Source organism: Helianthus annuus, chromosome 10 (assembly GCF_002127325.2).
Source record: "Helianthus annuus cultivar XRQ/B chromosome 10, HanXRQr2.0-SUNRISE, whole genome shotgun sequence".
Classification (NCBI taxonomy): domain Eukaryota; kingdom Viridiplantae; phylum Streptophyta; class Magnoliopsida; order Asterales; family Asteraceae; genus Helianthus; species Helianthus annuus.
Window position 1 is genome coordinate 139,365,010 of NC_035442.2, and position 8,856 is coordinate 139,373,865.

Below are 8,856 nucleotides of genomic sequence, written 5' to 3' on the forward strand. Positions count from 1 at the left end.
GTGGTTTTTGGACCTTATCGAGCTGTTAAAAGCTATGGTGTTATCAAGTGGTCAGAGGCTATGATTCGTGTTCAATAGATAGGTGTTTAGGGGTTTTGTGAATGGTTAAACACTCCCGAAAGGACAACAGTTTCAACTTTTTTTTACCAAAGCATGGGTGATCCAGTTTATGTTTATCTTTAGTGGATCAAGTGGGTAAACATTTAAATATTGTATAAAGATGGAACAAATCAAATGGGTCAAAAGGGATTTGAAACAAGACCGTTTACCACTATAATCCTAAGGAGTTCCATTACGGTAAAAAGAAAGCACTTCCATTCCAGCATTTCCATTCCAGCATTTCCATTCCAGGACCAGGTAAACACCAACTTATATATACGTTTCTGAGGAGGTGGTGATAATTGAGAATGGTCAACGTACTGTCTATCAAGTTTACGATAATGACAAGTAACAGTGTCGTTCAAATCAATATTAAAAGTATTGTTTGCGTTGTTTCTCATTTTGAAATCAATGCTACTTGGTTCTTAGTTATAATCTAAATAATATATATCTATTTTCTTCTTAGTATTAGTAATTATATGGTAATTGTTACCATTCATAAATCACATTGTTTGTACTGATCTATTATATACGATTAACATTGACTAATCTATATCTATATTACTATATAATACATCTCCTATGGACATAATTGGTAATTTCTATCATAATTTTAAGATGGCATGTGAAAAGTCAATTAAAATCCTCAACTTTTTGCAATTTTTTTCCATTCTTGCCCCTCTCCCTTAACACCGGCCTCACACAGATTAGAGAAAACTCTTCATTGTACCATCACCCTCAACGCTTGAATGGGTTTCAATTCCCTCCCTGCCCGATTGAAATTCCACTCAATTTTCGCATTGAATGCAATTGAAGATTGAATCTCATTTAACCCTTACAAGAAACTGAAGAAGTTAAGACGTTCCTTTTATTTACTCATCGTCACCACCGTCACCGTTTACTTCATCAACGGCAACAGTTACGATCACCAAATCTGTTGTTCCCCAAATTCTCATACCCAAAGACAAAATCTGGCATGTAAGTTTTATCATTGTAACAATTTATTACAACCCTATGTGATTTGATTGATGTTTTAATTGAAATATTTTTATCATCGTTGTTTTTATATTTAGGGTTTCTGGGTTCGGCATATGGGACAATTGGGGGTGTTGGTGGAGGGGGCATAAAAACATTGTCCTGCTGAAAAGCTTTGACATGCAGATTGTGTTAATCATTATTTTTTTAGTATTCAGCATAATCATCACGAACATAATGCATATAATGTTAGTTGATTCCTACTTCCTCATGGTTTTATTTGAATGGTTATTGATTTGTTTAGGAAAGGTGTCCTTGCAAATGGTCAGAATGTTGTGAACAAGCACATTATCAACGGTGGTGAAAAGATATAGTCAGAACATGAATCCAATGTCTTTAAATCGGCTATCGATTGTGCTCAGTGACTATGGTTTCTTCACACGTACCCTGGAGGATGCAGAGTTCATCATGATTAAAGGTATCTAAGCCATTGAATGTTGTTTTCTTTAATATTCTGTGGTGATTTTAAAGTATAGATATTGGCAGATGACGAATATCTCCTAATTATGAACTTTCAAGCGAAGCCGGCCGACAAGGATAAGCATAATGTCTAAGAAAGCAGCAGCTGTGAAATACACAATTTGACTTGGACCTAATCTAAAAGGTCGAGGTATTTCGAATTGGGTTGGCTGATATAATTGGTCAACCCAACATGTAAATTGTCACTATTACATGAATTGTTTGTCTTCCCAATAAACATAATATTTTTTTGCATTTCTCTAGGATGGGAGGCTTCAATCATATATAAAATCCGAGTCGATCCCAGAAACCAATGATGAACCGGTGAAGGTGGTGGTTACCAACAACTTAAAGACATGGTTTTGGACTCTAAAAAGAATGGTAATTTATCAAATGCTTGGTTGAACATGCATTTTCTTTTAATATTATAGCAAGTAATCTGAATATTTGATCCATTTATACATGGATCTTACCATGTTTAATCTTGGTTTTACAATTCTACTAGAGATCTATGCATCATGGTGTGGACACTGCAAATAACTAGCCGCAATCTTAGAAGAAGTGGCTTTCTAATTCGAGTATGATCCAGGTGTTAATCATCGCAAAACTCGTAAGTGCTCGCGTGCTTTCTCCTTTGTAGAGGTGGCAAGACTGGCAATGGTGATTGAGCCAGTCTATAACATATAAACTTTACGCCCAAAATTTTAAATGGCCCCAAATCATAATTTGTTATGTTTTTGAAAAAAAATTGTTATTTGTTTCTTAATTCTTGATATCATATTATTATACATTTATACTACATATATTCATATTTATACTAGATATATTCTTATTTCGACTGCACGATAAGATCTATTTTTATGCTATCCAGCCTGCTCATGTTGTGTTTATTGTTAGTAAGGGTTACTTTTAAGAATAAATTACATTTAACAATTATAATAAATCGGTGAATATGAAAGAATAAAGACATGTGGTGAGAGAGTATGGGCAATTGGGACACGAACTAAGCATATATATCGAGTATGGTCGACGGATCAAGATTGGCCTGGACTTGCAATGTCACGAGCTTTCGGGGATTTTTGTTTGAAAGACTATGGACTTATATCCGTTCTGAATGTATATTATCATAAACTTACAGACCAACATGAATTTATGGTCTTAGCAACTAATGGAGTAAGATTTTTTTAGTTAATTTAAGTTTTAGAGATGGAAGATGCTCTTCAAACATTAATGTTTTATGTTTGTTTTGGCTTGATGCAGGTGTGGGATGTGCTTAAAAATGATGAGGTGCTAAAGATTAATGGGTCAATGAACAACAGATCAATGGCAGCAAGATCTGTAGTTGATCATGCAGTGAAAGCTTAATTGGAGACACATGTACCCAGCTTCAAAAATCGATGATTGCACGATTCTATTATCTTTCAAGAAGCGACTGTGTTTAGCCAACTCGGCCCGGAAGAGATCAATCTAGGTTCAAATCATGACTTACTTTAAACGATATATAAGACTCATGAGTTAATATTTTAATATTTATGATTAAATATCATGAAAAGTGTTTCGATTTTTACTCTAAAATGTTCAAACTTTTTTTTCTTAACTTGGTAGTTGAATATCATTCGAAGTTTGAATTGTCGCCACCTCAACGTGCGGCGAGCCAAAACAAGAAGTATTCGCGACAACGTGCGGGCATTCCCACTTATATATACACACACACACACACACACACAACATATATGATTTTTTAGCATTTTTAGGTTTGAATTATGTTCTCGGCCCATATTATCGACTCCGCTGCAACGCGCGGGTTCCCCACTAGTATTATATATATCCCCACAAATTTTATAGAACGGACCATTGTAATAAAATTAATAAAATATTAATATCCTTAAAAATAGAGTGACCCGTGGGTACCACGGGTTATAACCTAATTAATAATAATACAAAAAAAAAAGACTAATTAAAACTAACGCGTACATCATATATAGAGCCCAAATTTAAACTAATGACGAAAAGATGGGAAACTAATCAATAATAATACAAAAAAAGACTAATCAAAACTAACGCATACAATATATACAGAGCCCAAATTTAATCTAACGACGAAAAGGTGGGAAACTAACTAATAATAATACAAAAAAAAAGGCTAATCAAAACTAACGCGTACATCATATATAGAGACCAAATTTAAACTAATGACAGTGATTCAACCAAATGAGGATGGTTATCATGTCGTGAGATTTACTAGGTTGCATTGGTAATAAAAGGAATGAATAAGATAGTGGAAAGGATTTGCAAACATAAAATTAAGCTCAAATTAGTGGGACACTCAAGTTGCCTATTTGTACACTATAGGGTTTATCGACGTCTTGTACAGATCTGTACGAGATATATAGGGTTGTATCAAACTCAGTGTCTGACTAGTGTTAGTTTTGATCTGGCTACTCTTATATGCAGCGTATAGACCTATACGGGCGTATAGGACCCCTGGTATAGGTCACCCTTGCCCCGTATATATGGAGCGTATATAAGGTTTTTTTTACAAACATTTTATACAATATTAATCGTTTTAGCAAGGTTTTATAAAAATCATAAGTTTTCTTTATTAAATAAAAAATAAATATTATTTTTACAAACCTTTTTGTACAATATAAATCATTTTTATATGATACTACACCTATCGTATCATATAGGTATAGTATAGGTCTCGTATAAGCCTATAAGTGTGATATTGTATCGTATAGTATAGGGCCCGTATAGGGCTTATATAGGCCTATATGTGTAGTAATGTATAGTATAATATAACGTAGTATAACTTAAGTCTTGTATAGGTATGGTGTGGTGTGATGTGGTGTATTTTAGGTCCTGTATTGGCCTCGTATAAGCCTATGGGTGTAACATAGGTCTCGTATAGACCTATACTATACGATACTACACATATAGGCATATACGAGACTTACATTACCAAAAAATACTACACCTATACGCATATACGGGACCTATACAAGACCTAAACTACACCTATAGGCTTATAGGGACCTAAAGTACACCGATAGACCTACATGGTATCTATACTACCTATAGGCCTATGCGGAACCAATACTACAACTATAATATACTATAATGCACCGATAGACATATATAAGACCTATACTACACCTATATGATACTTGTCACACCCCAATCTGCGGCGGATTATCGATCGAGGCATGATGATTGTCCAAAGCTTATGACAACTATTATAAATTTAAATATTTAATCATGTCAAAACTAAAATGCCACAAAGCATATAAGTTTCAAATAATTCATACAAGATTCAAAGTCACGAAACATAAAATAAAATCTAGTTTATTTGTCTAAGGTATCTCTTACGTGTGGTCATACTCGTCTTGTCACACCTGATTTCGTGTATCATGCGTAAAAGTAATTTTGGGTCAACAAAATGTTGGTGAGTAAATCTATCTTTAAATAAGATAATTCGTTTTATTACTTTTAAAAATATTTAACATGCAATTCAGGTGTTAGAATAATAATTACAATATATAAATAACAATAATAATCCATACATACCAAATGAGTTAGTGCGATCATGAGAATATTTGAGAATATGGTGGCAATAACAGGCTACAACCTATGGTTGTGGGGAACCGGTCTGCCATGGATCCGCAATGATGTGCTAAAATACCATTGACTGCAACTTTCCATAAATAAATAAACAAACCACAACTAAACAAACACATAATTTACACATTGACTGTGCATGTTATGATTAAAGTGAATAAGTATACGAATATATGACACATGATACGCCCCAAAAATTTAAATGCAAAAAGGGACAAAAAAAGACCATTTTACCTCTGGTTTGGGCTGCGTATAGCCCCCAAACCAGGGTAAATTGGTCTTTTTTCCTATACGCTCCATATAGGCTTGTATGAGGCAAATACAAGGGGCATGTTTGGTTAAAAAACACTATTTTGCCCTTGCTTTTGGGCTATACGCAACCCTAACCAGAGGTAAAATTGTCATTTTTACCCTTCGTATATGCCGTGTATAGGCCTATACGTGGCGCATATTAGATTTTTTTACAAACGTTTTTATAAAATTTTAATCGTTTTATCATAATTTTATAATAAGTACTTTAATAAAAACATTCTTAAGTATCCTATAGTATAGTATAGTATAATATAATATAGGTCTCGTATAGGCCTATGATGTAGTAACATATCGTATCGTATAGTGTAGTATAAGTCTCGTATAAGCCTGTAGGTATAGCATAGCATAGTATAGTGTAGTATAGTATAGTATAGTATAGTATAGTATAGTATAGTATAGTATAGTATAGTATAGTATAGTATAGTATAGTATAGTATAGTATAGTATAGTATAGTATAGTATAGTATAGTATAGTATAGTATAGTATAGTATAGTATAGTATAGTATAGTATAGTATAGTATAGTATAGTATAGTATAGTATAGTATAGTATAGTATAGTATAGTATAGTATAGTATAGTATAGTATAGTATAGTATAGTATAGTATAGTATAGTATAGTATAGTATAGTATAGTATAGTATAGTATAGTATAGTATAGTATAGTATAGTATAGTATAGTATAGTATAGTATAGTATAGTATAGTATAGTATAGTATAGTATAGTATAGTATAGTATAGTATAGTATAGTATAGTATAGTATAGTATAGTATAGTATAGTATAGTATAGTATAGTATAGTATAGTATAGTATAGTATAGTATAGTATAGTATAGTATAGTATAGTATAGTATAGTATAGTATAGTATAGTATAGTATAGTATAGTATAGTATAGTATAGTATAGTATAGTATAGTATAGTATAGTATAGTAAGTATAGTATAGTATAGTATAGTATAGTATAGTATAGTATAGTATAGTATAGTATAGTATAGTATAGTATAGTATAGTATAGTATAGTATAGTATAGTATAGTAATAGTATAGTATAGTATAGTATAGTATAGTATAGTATAGTATAGTATAGTATAGTATAGTATAGTATAGTATAGTATTGTATTGTATAGTATAGTATATCGGTACCGGTACCGGTACCTAATACCATCTGCTCATTCCTTAGTGTTGTTACTATTCATTCAATTGTGTTGTTACTATTCATTCAATTGTAATCTATTATCTATATTAAAACAAAACACTTTGGTGCCACTTGGCAGTAACTTAAGCCAATCTCTGCCACGTGGCAATGTGATATTCCTCCTCTATTGATTTTGAGCGGCATTTTATTTTCTCAATAAGCGGCTTCTCAAACACGGCTTCTCATCCGTGTCATTCAAAAACCCTAATTCTATCAAACACAAAAACTCTCATCTAGGTATCTTTATCATCTTCAACATGCTTTCAGATCTTGAAGATCCATCCAATTCTCCTTTTCCTTCGTTCATCCCTTTTCATTGTCATCGATTTTCTTTTGTCTTCCCCTTTCATAATCCTCTGTAAACCCTAGAGGAGTCTACACCAGTTCTTCGAGGTTACTGATTCAATCTGATGGAATGATGGATCTTTATTCAGGCATTTGGAGAGAGGGAAATGGTCAATATTTACTGGCCTTTTGGATCTTTATTTACTGTTCTCTCATACTCTTTGTGGATTAGGGTTTTTTTTGTTTCCATTGTTCCTCTTCATCGGATAATCCCTCATTCGCATTTTGTTTGGAGAAAACCTAGCCGCAGTCCATGGAATCAAGGTATTCATCTTCTTTTTGTATCAATCAGATCAAGAAACTGAACATTCTTGACCCAGATCGCACTCTGTTTCCTCTTTCAACAAATCGATCATCAAATCGGAGCTTCAACTGTTCTCCATGGGTACGTACTTCATCTGATTCACTATTGTAACCTCTATAATGATAAACATCGTGATTTTATAATTCCAATATGTAGATCTATGTTTTCCTGCAAGATCCGATTTTCATATTCATTCGTTTTTTTAGGGTTTCATAACAATCGATCTGTTTACAACTACATCAAGGTATGATTTATGATTGCGATATTAAGATATTATTATGATAAGGTGTTCTTATGTGATCTTCGTAGATCCAACATAGATTTTTTCAATATTTATTGTTGATTGTTATCTTGATTTTTTTCATCTTTTGATTTGTGAATCGTTTGATATTAGGTTATATTATGATTTCTTTCTTTTAATCATGTTGATCTGTGGTATGTATGTAGGTATTATTATTATTCATAAATTATTCTTCTTTATGAAAGATCATTTGTTCAAAATTGTAAATTTATTTCATTTATAATGTTTCTTGATCAGTTTTTTTTTTTTTTTTTTTTTTTGTAGCATGAGTTGTGAATCTTGAATTATTGAATCTTGATCTTTGATGGGTAATTGTTGATTGTGACGATTTTGTTAGTTGGTGGCTTCGTTGTTGTTGATAGTGAGATTGAAATGATAACTTTTTGTACATGATCTGATAATAATTTGTTTTGTTTATTGGATTTTAACTTAGTTTAATTTTTTGTTGTATTTATTGAGATTTTGTAGCTTATGTTTGTTGTCATTAGTGACATCATCAGATGTTTTTTCATCAGTTGAAAATTGCTTACAATGTAAATTCTTGAAATTCAATTGTGTTTGAACCCAAATAGGATCATTGGATATGATAATAAGGGATGTTTGGATGTGTGATGATATGATTATTTAAGGGTCAAATAATTACTTTAATAGTAGCCCTAGCAAAATTGGCCATCAAAGGATAGATGAAAACTGCTTATATACCTCTGTTTTATATGTAACGAAACCGTGTTTTATTAGGGGCGATTATGTGATTATTTGAACAAGTTTTTTTACTGTACATTTATAAAAAGAAGATTTTTTTACTATACATTCAGGGGTATCCTAATATTTGATCAGAGGTATCCGATACATAAAACGAAGAAAAAAAAATGTGCACTTTGTCAAGAAAGTTGAGAGGTATTCTGGGCATCCCCTAGCCCCACGTAGAACCGCCCATGTTTATGATTATATGATTATTTTGGAAAATTGCTTATAAACTTTTTATTTTATTTGTAATGAAACTATTTTTTATCAGGGGTGAACAAAGCACGAACGTTTACATATGCACAGTTAGTGAAGGCAACTGAACATTTTAAAGCTGCTTATTTCTTGGGTGAAGGTGGATTTGGCAAAGTTTATAAGGGAAAATTCGAAGATTCTGATCAGGTTAGTGAAAATCGGTCTTTGTTTTGTTGTATTTTAGAGGTATAT

The 8,856-nt window shown here is 32.2% G+C and overlaps 1 long non-coding RNA gene across 5 annotated transcripts; it reads left to right on the forward strand.

Annotated features, from left to right (window-relative positions):
- Positions 1 to 781: 781 nt before the first annotated feature.
- Positions 782 to 3,055, forward strand: LOC110885690. 5 transcript variants are annotated; one of them, XR_002562371.2, is made up of 7 exons: positions 782 to 1,077; positions 1,379 to 1,552; positions 1,621 to 1,738; positions 1,858 to 1,974; positions 2,099 to 2,203; positions 2,553 to 2,766; positions 2,854 to 3,055. It is a non-coding gene; the product is annotated as an uncharacterized LOC110885690 (long non-coding RNA). The 5 variants fall into 5 exon arrangements; XR_002562369.2 differs by lacking the exon at positions 2,553 to 2,766 and having other exon boundaries at positions 1,621 to 1,744; positions 2,854 to 3,049; XR_002562368.2 differs by lacking the exon at positions 2,553 to 2,766 and having other exon boundaries at positions 2,854 to 3,048.
- The last annotated feature ends 5,801 nt before the right edge of the window (positions 3,056 to 8,856 follow it).